General features: G+C 27.7%; 2 long non-coding RNA genes across 3 annotated transcripts; one reads left to right on the top strand and one right to left on the bottom strand.

Moving 5' to 3' along the window:
* Positions 1 to 43: 43 nt before the first annotated feature.
* LOC147810893 (uncharacterized) lies at positions 44 to 3,817 on the top strand. 2 transcript variants are annotated; one of them, XR_015433011.1, is made up of 3 exons: positions 44 to 237; positions 1,601 to 1,660; positions 3,546 to 3,817. It is a non-coding gene; the product is annotated as an uncharacterized LOC147810893 (long non-coding RNA). The 2 variants fall into 2 exon arrangements; XR_015433012.1 differs by having other exon boundaries at positions 44 to 312.
* A 6,739-nt stretch (positions 3,818 to 10,556) lies between these two features.
* Positions 10,557 to 14,602, bottom strand: LOC147810892 (uncharacterized). Its single transcript, XR_015433010.1, has 3 exons — positions 14,351 to 14,602; positions 13,877 to 14,082; positions 10,557 to 11,604 (listed from the first exon to the last, which is right to left on the bottom strand). It is a non-coding gene; the product is annotated as an uncharacterized LOC147810892 (long non-coding RNA).
* Between the last annotated feature and the right edge of the window lie 279 nt (positions 14,603 to 14,881).

The raw sequence follows: 14,881 nt of genomic DNA, 5'->3' as shown, positions 1-14,881 counted from the left end.
AATAAATAAACATTTATTTATGAAAGAAAACAATAAATTAAATATTACTTAAAATGACATTTTTAGCCAATGCAAAGAAAGCGAAAAATAATATTAGTAGTAGTTTGCGAACGATTGAACTCAAAAAACTTTTTCAACTGTTGAATCTTGTCCCCCTTCTTCCTCGTTGGCTTCCTCTGTTCGTTTGTTTACGGCGCCATTGTTAGAACTTAGCTGCTTCCTTTTCAATTACATAAGGTATTTATAATTTAGTAATTATTTGAAAACTTTATACATTTCAATGATAGTTACATGAAACGTTAAAGAAGTATTGTAAGTAATGTTTTTGCTTTAGTTAAAAATCATGTATCAAATAAAGTCAGTTCATATTATGAATTGTGATCATTATTGTTCGCACATAGTAGTTGACTTCTGTGTTAAGTTATTGTTTAGCTATAAATAATAAGTAATGTAATTAGTTCAAAATATGCTTGTAAAAGAACGTTTGCTAAGTAATTCGACTGTAACAAAGTTTTTCTGCAACAGTGGAAAAGATAAAAATAATTGTCTGTAAACAAATTACCCAAGTTAAAACAATTAGAAAATTAATGATCTGCTACTTTTAGCTCAGTTTAGACCATTACATTCTAGAATGTTTAACGTTCAATACAAACAATATTGTTACCGTATTAAAATTTCATGTCTAAAATATTGTAAAACAAAGAATTAAACATTTTTATTTAAATTTCTTGGGGATATTTCAGTATCGTGATTTGTCCCGCCAAGTGCAATCACCAAATAGATTTTAAACTTTTAACTTTTTTAAACAAAAATATGTATATGTTTGCCTGGGGTTGTACCTTTCGAGTTTGTCCTATTCTGTAATGTTTCTTTTAGTTTAATAAATATTTATTAAATAATTATTATGATAACAATTAGTCTAATAAATAATTATTGCTTAATAAAGTTTTTAAATAAATTTCTATTACATATAATCTGAGACTAAAAATTTAATTAAGCAATAAAAAAATAAGTGTTATGCATACTGACTTTTAAATGTAATGTAAATATATTTGGGGGGAGGGACAATATATATATTACAACTTTGAAATATGTGAATTGTTAAAGAATTCTCCAAAATGGTTTTTTCAACCATAAATTGATAAATTTGAATTCTTATAGTATCTTTTTATATTGATGTACTTATACGAATTTTAAAATAAGCATTTGTTTATTTAATGTTTTTCGGCACTCTTTTTGTTGATTTGCCACATAGCGAGTAGTTATTTTCTGATATAATAAAAGAAGTTAAAAGGTTTTGCAATTTGATTTTATTTTTAAATATCTGAGAGTTTACTTGGGAGTGCTTATGAGCTAAATTCTTTTAGTTGATCTCCTTCCCTCTGTGTTATTTTTTGTGTGACACTAACGAAATTTTTTTTACGCTGGTATCGATACCGAAATTTATCATTTAATTTCATTGTGAAGGATATTTCAATTTCTTAAAATCATTTTCAAATTAAATAATTAAAGTTTCAAATAAATATTCAATGTTAAATAGTTTTAAATGTGTTTTTTTTTTTCATTTCAAAATCTAATTTCTTTTCTTTTTAAATTTCAGTATATATAGCTTTTCATCTTCAAGAAAATCTACTATTTTTAAAATAAGCAATGGACGAAAGTAAGCAATTGTTTATTTCACACTTTTTTTGTTGATAGCTTGCCACATAGTGAGTATTTATTTTCAGGTCTAATAAAAGGGGTTAAAGAGTTTTGTAGTTTTAATTTTTTTTTTAAACATATGATAGTTTGCTTGAGAGTGTTTATGAGCTAAACTCTTTTGTTAATCTCCTTCCCACTATGTTACTTTTTGCTTTTCGTGTGGCTCTACCAAGATTTTTTGATGCAAGTATTGATACTGCAATTTACTCATTGAATTTCATTGTAAAAGATATTAAAAATTTTTAAAAAAATTTTCAAATTGCATAATTTAACTTTAAAATAAATATTCATTGTTTAAGAATTTTAAATTTGGTTTTTCCATTGTAAATTTAATTTTCCCTTACAATTTCAGATATAGCTCTTCATCTTCAAGAAATTTTAATTAAAATTTCATGTTTGAAATATTGTACAACAATGAATTAAACATTTTTATTTAAATATAGACTGATTTTTATTTGAATGTTTTTGATGCATCATTATATATATTAATTTGTAAATGATTAAAAAATAAACAATAATATGGTCTATTCAAAATGGTGATTATGGTGAATGTAGAGCTTTGATTAAATTGTATTTTTTAAATAAATTCCTATTAGAAATAATCTAATGCTGTGAAAATTTGTTAAACTATAAGAAAAAAGATATTTGACAAATGTTGGGTATGCATACTGACTTTTAAAGAATGCTATGTCAAAATATTTGGGGGAAGGGGCGAACTATATTTAATATATATTTACAACTTTGAAATATGTGAATTGTTAGAGAATTCTCCTTCTATATGATTTTTTCATCCATGAATTGATGATTTTAAATTCTCATAGTATCTTTTTACATTGATGTTCTTTTACATTAATCAAATTTTAAAATAAGCAATGGAAAAAATTAGCAATTGTTTATTTAACACTTTTCGCCACTTTTTTTGTTGGCTTGTCACAAAAGAGTTTTGCAGTTTGAATTTTTTTTCATTGCAACGATAAAGATAAAAATAAATTTTTTGTAAACAAGTTTGCCATGTTTAAATAATTATTAATTAATCAATTACTTTTTAGTTAAAACCATTGCATTTTAGAATGTTTGAAATTTTATTCACAAGTTGAACACTGTTGTTACATTTTTTGAATTTCCTGTTTAATATATTGTAAAATGGTGAGTTAAATATCTTTATTTTCATTTCATGAATTAGACAGATGTTTTTGATATATGATATATGATTAATTATATTAATTTATAAATGATAGCAAATAGTTAAAAAATAAGCAACAATATGGTCTATTCAAAGTATGTTAACGTTAAATGAAGAACAGTGCTTAAAAGGTGTTAAAATTTTTATTTATGAAGTTCTTAAAAAAAATTTGAACATTTCCTATTGGCTCTATGAGCTTATACAATGTACAAAAATATTTTAACAGTTAAGTGTCATTGTACTTAATCTTTAAAAAAAATTAAAAAGTATTGAATTTGATATATTTTTGTATCTGTATATATACTTGAATATTCACTTCAATTGAAAAGAGCTTAAGCGTTTTGACCTATAATTTCTTCTTTTTTAAAAAAATAATAATTAAGAAAAAATAAAATTATTATTTGAAGGCCGTTATAAGTGAAATAATTTTCTATTCTTTCTTGGTGATACTGAGATTTTTTGGTGCAGGTATTGTTACGGAAATCTACCCATTAAATTGTAAACATTTTCAAATAAAATGATTTAAGTTTTAAAGAAATATTCAATGCTTAATAGTTTTAAATTTACTTTAACTAATTTAATGTTTTCAATATAAAGTAATATAGAGGTTTAAGTTTAGTGTTTTCAATGTAAAGTTAACTTTTTTCTCTTATAATTTTAGCTTCGTCTGCTGGATAAACAAGCTTATCTACCAGGAAGGAGCCATTCATTTTTGAGCTTGGGTGCTGTACAGTGCAAATGGAAATTAATTTCTGGTAGAAAACTAGGAGCCATATGTTCAATCCTGACAGAAAACAAAACGACTGGAGGCTCTCTTTAAATCTGCCGGAGCTGAAAGTTTGAAGAAAGGTGCATCCCTGTGCGATTCGTTTGTGTGATATGCAAAGATGCTGCTGACCAATTTATAAAATCTTTCAGTAAAGCAAAGATTTTCAGTTTATTGCTCTGAAATATAGTTCAGTAGCACAAAAACAAAAAATTGAATTGAAGAAAAACTTTAAACTGTATGAAATGACTGTAAAGTTTTGAAATTTTTTTTAATTTAAAAATAATAATAATTAAAATGATAACACATGGTCCTACTGTTGCTTTTAGAAAAAAAATTTATTTTATTTAATTACAAATACGTGTTCTTAACTTATATTTTAACAAAAGAATATTGATAAGCTTATATTAAACAATGATGGTAAGAATGTATTGCTTTTATAGTTTAGTGAAGTTATATTTATATTGTGTTTTGTTTTAAAATAAAATAATTAAGTAGTGAAATGTTTGTCATGATTTGATTTATTTTTTTATTCTTAACTACTGCATTGTGTAATTTATTCTAGTCATTATACTTATGTTTAAGTATTATGAAAATTCGAGAAATTTTGAAGATATCAGAAGAAATTTTATTTTAACATCATTGTTAAACATTAACTCTAACTTATGAGCAATTATACTACTAGCATTGTATTTATTAACTTCAATTTTGCAGTTCAAATTTGAGATAAGAAGTGTATATAGATTTTTATGATTTTATAGATTTTTGCAAAGATTTAAATTAATGTAATTGTAAAATAATGATAATAGTAAAAATTTCTTAGGCTTAATATTTAAAATTTAGCAGAACATTTATTTACATTATTGTAAAAACAGAAAATTTAAATCAACTTAAAGAAGAATCTTGTTTAAATTTTTATACATAAAATTCTTTGCAAAAGCAACTTTTTTAAATGCATAATATATGTTTTTTTAAGGCTAATTCTTCATAACGCATACTATATAATCAGAGAAAAACGATTTTGATCACTAATACTAAAGGCAACTTTTAAAAGATAATGTAAAAAAATTTATTATTTTTTCGTCTCATTCTTGTATGCAATTATATGTTTGTGCAAATTTAATTTAGATAATATGATATTTACTGACAGTTTTGAAATTAAAATGTTATGTTAATTTTTTGCAAAGATTGTTAGTTTAATAGAACATAACACCTTTAAATAATTATCGAATTGATGAAAATTCCTGACGTTATTCTAACATTATTAAAAAAAAATATTAGTAATTTTCGTGATATTAGTTGCTTTCCTGGTTTCATTCCCTGGAAAAATTTCTACCTTGCGTTTGAGTTTTGTTTTTAGGTGTTTTGCTAAATAAAATTTCAAATACTAAAAGAATAAAGTTACGTAAGTATTTCTCCATTTAGCAATTCCAGTGAAAAAAGAAGGGGAAAAAAATATGTGTAAATTTGTTGAAGTAAGTAATTTGAATATTTTTAAATTTTTTTCTTTATTGTGCCAATTATTACAAGTAATGTCCACTTAAAAATTGAACAATTGTAAGGGGAAAAAATTTTAAGTTTAAATTTCCACTCAGTTCAAATGTAAATATATAACTTTATAATTATATAGTGTGGTTTTTATTATATAATTTCAGAATATAAATAATGAATGATAATTGTGAAACCATTTAAAAAAAATATATATTACAAACTAACAAATTAAACTAAGATTTTAATAAAATAAACCCAGTTTTTTTAAAAAAAAAATTAAGAGTACATTTTAAAATTAAAGACTTGAAAATTATTAATGATATAAAATTTGTCAGAAAACCCATTGTATGAAAAAAAGAAAAAAATATCAATAAAAGTTGCAATAAAATATTTCCTAATTTAAATATTCGAAAAAATCAGCTGAACATAAGATATACTTTGGAGTAAGGAGGAGAAAAATGGAAGGTAGCAGAATTCTCTAATATAATTTTATTTAGTATTTCTGTATTGCTAAGTAAATAATGCATGGAATGACATAAAACTACTGTTCTATGTTTTACTGCTTCACAACAATACAGAAAATTAAGTAAAATTGTATCGTCGAATTATTCTACTACCATCCATATTTTCCTCTTGCTTACTCCAAAAAAATAAAAAGCAGAATAATATCAGAAAATACAAAATCTAATATTATATAGCATCAAAACTAACGCAAAAGAATATTGTGGCGAACGCTAGATAATATTAGTTTGCATTGAATCTAATATTATAAAAGGCTGAGCAAACAGCGACCTTTTATATCTTTCTAATATTACAAGTTGTGTAATATAACGTTAGATTTTGCCGCTTTTCTGATATTATCTAATGTTATGTGCTACTTGGGAATGGTATACCATTAAAATATATGAAAATATGTTTTGCGATACAGCTTTTTATAATACAACTAGCATTTGAACATAATATATTAATATTAATAGTTATTTATTTTTGTAGAGAATTGTTGGGACTGCGAGAGAAAACATTTTGCCTTATAAATTATTAATGTTATTAACTTCATATTGATCAAATATATTTTATGTAATTTATTTTCGGTGGTTGACTTATAAATTAAATGAAGATTAAATAACTTTTTTCAATAAATTATGTATCCAATAACGAGGATTTAATGGCAAAAAAATTTAATTTTTGTCTTATTTAACTATTAAAAGTAATTAATTTTGCTTAGTCATTTAATTCCAAAATTCTTAGTGAATGACGGATTCCAATGACAAAATCCAACCCATCGTCCAAGAAAACCTCTCACTTGGTTTTATAATGCAAAAATGCAGAGTGGGAGCTCCATCCAAAGACAGATACTTTGAAACCGTGTTTTAGGAATCTATATCTACACTCAACATTTTGTCTTCAGATTAATGTTTTTAAATTTAAAATTATGGGGAAATCATTGGCAATATTTAAAGTGTGCATTCACATTTATTATGCTTGGGCCCAACATTCTTACTTACTTGCGTTAAAAATAGCTATTTTAGGCTCGATATATCTGTAATGAGTAGAGCAGCGAACACTTCACGTTAATGAAATATTACCTTTACAATTGTCAAAAAATACACTTTAGGCAGCTCCAGAATAACTTGAAGTGTTTAAATGAAGCACCTAAGGTTGTTGAACAAATAGTTCCATAGCTAGGTCGCTAGGTGTAAAGAATTATATTTCAGGTTGATAAGTAATAACCTAAGGTTGAAAAAGAAACACCTTAAAGTAGTAAATATCTACCTCTCCTCAAATGTAAGATGAAACACCTCAGGTTGTTACATATACCTCTGGAGGTATATTTGAGGTAAATTTTGAGATATTCATTTGAACCCTTTTCAACCTAATGACATATTTAAATATTAATTTCATTTTTACCTTTGAAAAATATCTCAATTTATCCTTTTGATCTAATGATCAGAGACCTTCACGCTTAGGGCTCAATCTTAATGGTTCAAGAGATGGGTGACCACAAATATGCTAATTAATAAGAGTCGACGATATTTTAAGTTACGAAGAAGTCAGATAAAAAAAAAAGTACTTTCTCTGAATAAACATATACCATTTTTTGAAGGCTACAGACAGATTTACGAACCCCCTAAATATTCGCGATCGCAACACTCGAATACGCCATCTGGGGAGAGACCGGTTTCATGCCTTTAGCCCTTCTCCCTTCCCTCGCCTCCTCTTTTCAGTTGTATAGGAATGTACTACGATAATTTCCCTTTTCGTAATATTTTTCCTTTTTATTTAATGAAAATATTTTTTTAAATTTCTATGATACTTTTCTTTAGAACTATGTTCAATGTAGTTTTCAGTTCCATATAGTTTTTTAAGTTAAAGGATTTTAATCTATGTGAAAATCAAGAGAGAAACTAACGTGCTTCCTTCCTCTATGACTTTCCACACGCTAATGGGGAAAGCATGTGAAGTGTTGCCATAGGAAAAGAGTTCTGCTCTACGCCACCTGCAGCCCATTTCGATCGCCAATAGGTGGAAGCGGCAACAATTTATAGCCAGGAGAAGTTAATGTAATAAATCTTACTATTTTGTGTATTTCGCTACATCTCGAGAACTTTTAAAGCAAATTAGATAATTCTATGCAAAAAATTAATTTTTAGTGAACTTTCATTATTTTATTCAATAATGGTTGAAAAACTTTTTAAAAGTAGGTATACAATTCTTTGCACCCATTTTAAAAATTATAATTTTACAAGACAAAATTTGAGCGAAATCGATCGAATTGTTCCTGAGAGATCGAAGTTTAAATATCTAGCCCTTTTGAAATTCAATTTCTAAGAGACTATTCGACTGATTTCGCTCAAATTTTGTATTTTGCCATGTAAAATTATATTATTTAAAAACTGATGCAAAAAAACTTGATAACTTTTCAAAAGTTTTTTTTACCAAAATTGAATAAAATAATAAAAAATAATGAAAGTTTACTAAAAATTATTTTTGGATAAATGAATTTTATAAGTGTGTGAAAATTTTCTTCGATTCGCTTAAAAAATTTTGATGTAACACAATGCGTAAAGTAAAATTAACATTAAGAGGTCCAAACTTTGGAGCACTTTCTTGACCGCCATATTTCATGGACTGCTGCTACCCGTATATTTTGGGGTCTAGAAATCCAAATCCGTCAAAAATGGTATGCTTATTGGAAGAAAGTGCGATTTCTATTTAATTTTGGCACTTAAAATATCGTCTGTACTAGACATCTTATCATCAAATCAAAAGTTATTCAGGGTGGTCCAGTTCGTTGTTTTTTTCCTTTTGTTGCGCATTGTACATTCCAGGCTGAAAAACGAATGGAATGTATGTTACGATACATTTCAGGACAAACATCCCTTTCTGCCATTAAAGGATAGTCAATTCGTTTTTACTATGGCAAAATATTTTCAGTTTAAAATAGCTTTGCTTCTAATCTTGATGGTTGAAGGCATATCAGCTTCAGGGACAGGGGCAATGTTTTAAAAGCGTACTTGTTTGTACAGTTAGATCGGATCATGATCAATTTCCAAGAATTTCTCTTTTGTGTTAAACTAAAACTACATATGTAACTAATGGATGAAGGGTCATATTACTTCCTAATTCAGTCAGGATGCAAAAACAAAAAAAAAAGCGTTAAGTTTTTTTTCTTCCATAATTTTAGTCTATTTCAGATTTTTCCTTTTTTTTCAATATTTCTTAGTTTACTTAGAATATATTTAAAATTTTATACATACCTATGATGACCAGGAGAAGTAATTAAAATTTACAAATACAGTAAATCCTGTTTCTGTGCGGTCCTTATTTATGCGATTTTGGTTTTGTGCGATTTATTTTTATGCGGTATATGAATCTTAGCGGCGTTAGCGCCAGTTTAATTTTTCCTATCAATGTACATATACATGTTGTGGACGAACTCTGATTACGTGGTCTCTCCTTGACAACGATGTATCTGGACTTCGCGATGCTCTGTTCATTTATTTTAAACAATCTCTTGATAAGGCAGAGTCAGTTACGTACATACGAGGGTCACTCTGAAATTTTTGAGATACAATTTGGTGTTTAAAGTTACACTTCATGAGGTTTACAAGCAATTGACCAGTCGACCGTCGTCATAAAACTGATCACCGATTTTATGGTACTAAGAAACAAATCAATTGAAATCCTATCTTCAAGCTATTGTTAACCATTTCAGAAGATGCGCGTTTTGCTTACGACGAGTAGCAGCAAACTATTTAACGCATAATTTGAAAACTTCTCCATGTACATGGACAATGAAGAATTAATTATTTTTAAAATTTCTTTAGGTCTAATTTAATTGAAAGCATTCTCTCATAAATCATTGATGTATTTTTTTTAAGTCCAACTTTTTTTATGCGGTCCCTAAGCACCGCATAAAATTTTTTTTTAGGTACTATATCGTACAAAGTTGTTTGTTATACGTAATAACTTATAATTTTTTTTGTATGATTTCTTTTATGCGGTCCCTATCCAACGCACAAAAAAAGGTTTTACTGTATGTTTTTCTTGAGTTTATGATTATAATAACCATTTACTAATAAAAAATAAATATTTATCAGGAATATAAGCTTATAAAGTATCTGGCTCTCCCTTACAAACAAATAAAATAAACTGTGTTTTTAAGTTTCGCCTTTGAAAATTTGATTTCCAGAAACTTCTGTGATCAATGATTTTTTGAAACGTCTGAACCTTCGATCTTAGGATCACTGTTAGCGAAAAATTCGGGATTTTTCCAGAGCGTAATCAGCCCTGCCTATTGACAAATCAAGTTACGATTACTTTTGGACCACTGAAAGCTAAATTTGTCACTTTACCACTTAAGAGAATTATTGTAATTAAACTTAGAATTTTTTCTGCCTTACGGGTAGAAGTCTCAAATTTCAACTGAATTGCTATAGATCTGTGTCTGATGCGCAAAAAACTAAACATCTTCAAAGTTACAAAATAATCCTTTAAGTATTTCTTGAGAAATTTAAAGCACTTGTTTTTTGAACCTGGGACATAGTATAAAATGTCCTTTCACTAACCTGGAGTAGACACAAAAATAAGTTAAAAAATAAAATTGTGTGAAGATAAACTGCTGGAATCTTAAGTAACTCAGATTTATTTGTATTGTCATTTAAGATTTAAAATTAATTAAATACGATTTAATTTTTTCAGTGCCTGTATCAAAGTAATACCATGTTTGGTACTATATATGTTTGATATTATACATATGTTGTGGAGGTTAAAATTTTTTAAGTTCCACTTATTTAAATTAAGAATCAAATATAAAAGATAATTTTCAAAGTAAAATCTTCATAAAACAGAGGAAGTTGATAAATAGGAATTTTATAATCAATATTTAAAGATTAAGTGTAGGAAAGAAAGGAGTAGATTTTTTAAAAATTTATTCTCGAAACATTTCTATAAATACAAAACCTTGTATATTATCAAAATTTCATCAAACACAAATGCAGGAAGAAACTAAACTTTTATTGGACAAAAATGTAGCAGATTTAAAAAACTAAACATAAATTTATACAATTAGGATTAGAAGCAAGCAATCACAAAGTTGAAAGAAACATATACTACATAAATTACAGTTAAGAGGAACATACTGAATGCAAATTTATTGAAAGTAAAGTACTATTCTATCAAAATAGGTAACACCTATACCTAGAAACTTAATTATTTAACAACTTGGTGGGAAAATTTATGTCATTGAACCCCATCAGAAATTAATAATGAAAGGTAAATGATGAGTTTTTATGTGGACATTTACTTGAAATTTGACAATGGTTAAACAAATATTTGTTTTTTAAAAAAAAGGCAATAAAAATTACTAATTAAGAAATAAAGTTTGTTTCAGAATTAAAAAAAATATAAAGTTGGCTTACACATGACAAATATTTATTCAAAATTGGCTTACACATGACAAATATCTATTCAAAATATATCTCACAGGAAGAAAATCAAAATAAGCTAAAAAAAAAAGTCTAAAAAGTTTAGATTTTGAACAATACTTTTGCTCTGGAGGCTGCAGAGGGCCGACACAGGAATAGTGATACCACTGCGAATAAGAGTCGCACAATATAGTATCACCATACCGCAATCTTGTTTGCATGAATAACATTCCCATGTCATCATTCTCGATTTTGTAAAATCACATTTTTAACCAATAGCCACCCATCAGAAGTAAAGAACAGCTTCACTTCATTAATTTCAACACATGATTCCATACAAGAAGAAACCTTCTCTATACCACATTCTATAGCAGCTTCTTCTTCAAAATGCCTTTATTTATGGTCTTCGATAATGTCTCTTCATCTACAAAGCAGTTCATAAGCATATTTTTTTCCCTCCAAAACTGCTTTTCTTGTAAAAGGAGTGGGTCTATTACCTTTCTTCCTCTTCAAACCAACAACTTTTGTCGTTAAACCTAAAAATATTTTAAGAAAAAAAAAAGCTAGATAAAAGAAATCATTGCAGAAGATAAAAATTGCTAAAATAAAAATAAAGTAGTTTTCAAGGACGATGGGAACCCGGCATAAATAATAGAATTAATTTTTGGGCCATTTAATGAGTGATTTTTTTTAAATATGCAAAACAAAACAAAAAAAAAGGAATTTTTTTTTTAATTTTAGAAAGAATTGCTAAATTGTGTATTGTAATCTCATTTGCTAAATTGTGCAGTTAGAAAAGCTAAGGAAGGGAAAATAATAAATCTGACCAAATTGAAATTGTTTTAATGCAAGATTAATATATTTGTTCCTTTCACACTATTGTTGCATTTATATTTTATAATGTTAGAGTTAAAAATTGTGTCTTTAACAATAAAAAAGATTCAAATACAGTGGTACCTTGAGATACGAATGCCCTTACATACGAGTTATTTGAGATACGAGGAATGGCCTTGCAAGCCCTTCTCGTCCTCGACAATGCTCCCGTTCACTCAACGAGCCTCGAAGTCTATAGCCGAAAATTGTGCTGTCGGCTAAGTCCGTAGCTTTGAAGGATTCGAACTCGAAGTGCCAGCGGAGGAGGAGATTGTGCCTCTGAGAAAATCCATGGACCTGGTGATGGGTGAGCATTCGGGCGTACTGCAAGAAATTGGATTCGAGGAAGAAACAGAGGTGGAGGAGGTTATCTCTACAAATGAGATAAAAGAATTCTTGGGAATGTGGAAGAGAATTTCACAGTTCGTGGAAAAGAAACACCCTGAAAAAGTTGAAACTGGTAGTACATCGGAGCTATTTAATGAGACTTGCCTAACTCATTTCTCCAGCATTCTGAAAAGGAAGAAACAAACCTCCTTGGACAGTTTTTAAATCTGGCTAAAAAAGCAAAGACCAGTGAAGAGAAAAGCAGTGACTAAAATTAAGCATATAGTAGCATTTAAGTTGTGTGTAAGTTGCATTTAAGTAACCAAAATACAAATATGCATGTACACTTTATAAAAGCAGTTTTTTCTGCTTTACATTCTCTTTTATTATGTTTTTATATAGTATTTGTCATTTATAAATACATTTTCCTTATTCAAAAACACACAACAAAAACAATTGAGGGTAGCATTTTTGGGGACGGAACGGATTAATGGCATTTCAATGGGCAAAATTGCTTTGAGATACGAGCAAGGTTAGGGAATGAATTAAACTCGTATCTCGAGGTATCACTGTATATGTATTAGTGAGTTGGTGATGATGCGTTATTTAAACTCCTTTTAATTTTGTTATATGCATTTTATATTAACTTTTTGAATTTATTTCTATCTTTAAGCTTTTACAATACTATTTAAATAAAAATATTTACACAGTAAAACTTATAAAAAAAAAGATCATTATCATAAAAAATACTATGTCATAATTTAAAGTGAATAAAGATATTTAAAGAAATATGAATTATATTAAATGTCAGCACAAAATCACTATTTATGATAATAACACTCCGAATATATTCTTCCTCAATCGGAAACAAATTGTTTACTAATATAATACTATTATAAGGGTCATGCATTAAATTATTAAAAAAATTATATTGTTATAACAGTTTGCATAACTAAAGTCAATGTACTTGCTTTACTTACAAGTACTTCATTGAATTTATTTTTAGAACACAAACATTAAATTTGCCTCAAAACTTATTTTACTTGGTCAAAAACAAATTCAGAATTTGAATTTTCTATGTGTCTTTGCTTCTAACCATATTTTATGGATACATAAAATTTAAAGCAAGGACTGCATATGAAAATTTACTATGCTCTTATATATAACTAAAATACATTTGACATTATGGCAAGGTAAAAAAACAGGGGATATTTCGTATTGTGATCTGGCGAAGCAACTACAATTGCCAAAGTGCCAAACAGATTTTAAACTTGCAAATTTTTAAAAAAATATATGTAGATAATTGCCTAGGGGTAACTACAAGTTATACCTTACGAGTCAGTCCCTTTGTATGACATTTCTTTTAGTTTCTCGCGGGTCACTGCCCGGAAGTTTCCTGGACTTTGCGATTACTCTGCCGCAGATCACGATACAGAAATCTCCATTAACAACAGTTTGAGCAACAACAATAAGTTCAAATAGATATTATAATATTCACACGTAAGTCAGTGTAAATCACTCTGAGTAACAAAATAATTTCTTAACTATACAAACAATATTATGATAGAAAATGGAGATAATTAGAGTAAATGTAGGAAAATTTTTTACCTATATGAAATGGTACAGAAATATAGATACTTGGAGATTCACATATTTTTGAACTTTCTCTTGGTGCTCAACAGGTATCAGGCTTTCTTTAGGCGAAGAACGGAACAAAGATTCGGAGAGGACATGGTCATGATCCTCATTCATTGATTTTATCTGCAAAAATTGTTTATCTGGAGACAGCAGCTGGACAATTTTGAGTAAAGGTTCTGGAAAATAAATTTTTTTTTTAAACAAACTACGTATAAAAAATGTATAAACTAAACTCTATAAGGGCTTGCAGACACAATATAAAATAATAGATAGCAGGTCAGAGAACATATAAAACAAGAGTGTTAAATTGTTCTTTACAGGTGTATAGTGACTATTGACATGGTGACATCAGGAACGATGTTGCTAATCAATTAACACATTTTAAATAATTCATTTTAAATAACACATTTTAAAAATTAATTAAACAATACAAAATTTACTTACTTGGATTGGCGACTGTTATCTGTAAATTTTTTTTAATGAATTCTTCCACCATGTGTATTTCAATTCATGTGCCTTATCAAATTTTTTAAATTTCTTTGAAGCATTTTGTAAAGTTTTCGCTTCTCTCTTCCAGAAGATCGTCCTTTTTTCTTTTTCAAATTCATGAATGGCTATCTGTTATTCTTCATATGAAGAAAATCAAGATGCTACAAAAATTGTAGCTGCCTTGACTACGATAAACAGAGCTAAATTATTTTTGAAAAAAAAATCGGAGAGTCACGTGGACAGATACGCTCTATGATTGGTTAAAAATTTGATCGGTAAGATAGCAAAATGAATTTTACTGCGCCGATAATCGGTGCAATAGACACTCCGTTTCTGGCACATCAGAGTAGATATCATTTACTACAAAGTACTGATTAGCTTCTAGCTTTAACCGAATTAGTTTCTTAGGAACTATTCTCACTATATACAACGTGAATTCCTTGGACCAATCAAGTTTTGCTGCATTTTCCCATTTGGGTCCTGAGA

This window comes from Parasteatoda tepidariorum, chromosome 4 (assembly GCF_982258835.1).
Source record: "Parasteatoda tepidariorum strain Cologne lab strain chromosome 4, Ptep-v5.0, whole genome shotgun sequence".
Taxonomy (NCBI): Eukaryota; Metazoa; Arthropoda; class Arachnida; order Araneae; family Theridiidae; genus Parasteatoda; species Parasteatoda tepidariorum.
This window is presented reverse-complemented; position numbering and strand designations above follow the sequence as displayed.